Source organism: Octopus bimaculoides, chromosome 6 (assembly GCF_046866305.1).
Source record: "Octopus bimaculoides isolate indiv1 chromosome 6, ASM4686630v1, whole genome shotgun sequence".
Classification (NCBI taxonomy): Eukaryota; Metazoa; Mollusca; class Cephalopoda; order Octopoda; family Octopodidae; genus Octopus; species Octopus bimaculoides.
The window spans coordinates 13,181,253-13,183,752 of NC_142933.1; positions in this window are offsets into that span (position 1 = coordinate 13,181,253).

Sequence of the window (2,500 nt, forward strand, 5' to 3'; positions counted from 1 at the left end):
TCCCCCACCATCGCTTGACAACCGATGTTGGTGTTATTACATACCCGTACACATGCTTATTTTAAAAGCAGTGCTCCAGCATGGTCGCAGACAAATGACTGAAACATGTACAAGGATAGAATAATATATAATCTCTTCACCAGAACACATCACCAGACGCAGTGAGATTATAATTCCGCTGATGATACCAAGAATCATCATGGGAAAAGTTAGGAATTGTCTCGCGTTCTTATTGCGAGATACTTATAATATGAGATACCAGCAACATTTTTGAAATAATTTTTTTCCTTCATCGCATATTTCATCTTCATTTTCAATTATATTTTTCACCGAATATTTAAACCAAAATTCTTTAATATTTTATCTTAATTTATCGCAATATCTATGGGTGCAGGCATGTCTTTGCAGCAAGGGGGTTGCTTCCCAACTGCATGGATGGCTTCGAGTAACTGCCTTTAATTAAAGCCTCAGGCAGACTAAAACTTTGATTGGCTCTGGTGACGGAAACTGAAAGAAGCCCAACGTATATATGTGTGTTTGATCGTATACGTGAGTGTGTGCGTGTATGTGTGCTTGTGTGTGTGTGTGTGTGTGTGTGTGTGTGTGTGTGTGTGTGTGTGTGTGTGTGTGCTTGTGTGTATGTGTGTGTGTTTGTGCTTTTGTCTGTTATCCACCACCGTTTGACAACCAGTGTTGGTTTGTTCACGTCCCCGCAAATTTTCGGGTCAGCAAAAAAGAATGGTTTAATAATTATCAGACTCAATATGTCCGACTAATTCTGTCAAGTTTCTGAGATTTCTACAGTAATTCTCATAAAATAACAAGACGAGCCAGTTTAACCCTAGGCAGCCACTGATGCGCATTAATATAAATGTGAAATCCCTCGTGATCTGGATATACCCCGGATGCTGTAGGGAGCATACCTCCATTGTCAGCCATAAGATAAGTGCTTTATTGTGGCTAAGAGTTATTTTGACTCTTGTTTCTAGCAAAGCTTGTGCTTACAACTATCCTTACTCACTTTAGCGACGCCTATAGTTCTGCTTTTTGGTTGTAAATTGCGAATAAGACGCCTTTATTATTTATTACACACACACACACACACACACACACACACACACACACACACACACACACACACACACACACACACACACACACACACACATGTGTATATATATAGGCGCAGGAATGGCTGTGTGGTAAGTAGCTTGCTTCCCAAACACATGGTCCCGGGTTCAGTCACGCTGCGTGGCACCTTGGACAAGTATCTTTTATTATAGCCTCGGGCCGACAAAAGCCTTGTGAATGGATTTGGTAGACGGAAACTGAAAGAATCCCGTCGTATATATGTATATGTATGTGTGTGTGTGTGTGTGTGTGTGTGTGTGTGTGTGTGTGTGTGTCTGTGTTTGTGTGTCTGTGTTTGTCCCCTCAGCAACGCTTGACAAACGATGCTGGTGTGTTTACAACCCCGTAACTTAGCGGTTCAGCAAAAGACTCCGATAGAATACGTACTAGGCTTACAAAGAATAAGTCCTGGGGTCGATTTCCGGTGCTCCAGCATGGCCGCAGTCAAATGACTGAAACAAGTAAAAAAAAACAGTAACAGGATATATATGAGGTGTATTCAAAAAGTATCCGACCTTGATTTTCTTTGCACAAAATAATAATGAGTGACCAAAATCCGCACGGGTGTTAAGTGGCCGCGTCTGTCCTGAGGAGCCAACATTTTAGGGTCTGTAGGTTGCGTCATTCACCCTCAGTGACGCGTCGAGTACAGACTTGAAGAGTGTGCTGTGCGATTTTTCTTTTGGCGTCAAGATGACCGACCGCATTGAGCAAAGATACTGTATCAAATTCTGCCAAAAACTTGGTGATATGCAAGTTCAGACTATCGAGAAGATTCAGAAGGAGTTTGGAGATGATACTATGGGAAAGACACAAATAAAGGAGTGGTACAACCGGTTCAAAGATGGCCGCACCTCAGTGGACAGTGAGTTTCGTTGTGGCAGACCATCGACTAGAAGAAGCAACGAAATGATTGCAAATGTTCGAGGAATAGTCTATGAAGACTGTCTGTGAAAATGGCAACTCCACCATGACAACACACCCACTTATTCCGCCCACGTTGTCCAAGCATTCCTCGTCAACCAAAACACACCACTTGTTCATCGGGTTTTCTACTCCGCAGACCTGGGTCCATATAACTTTCCGCTATTCCCAAAACTGAAAAAAAAAAAAAAGGAACACTCAAAAGGAGTAGATTTGAGTCAACAGAGGACATTAAACAAAATTCGATGGCACAGCTCTACAACAATAAGTGATTTCCAGATCCTGAAGGAGACAAAATCAAAATGGTGAGTTTTTTACTGTTACTTGATTTGGAGCCAAAGGTCGGATACTACACACACACACACACACACTTGCAAGAGTTACGAAATAGATTAGTAAAGATCCGGCCTAACAAATATCTCAGAGCGTGCGGAACGACAGAAGT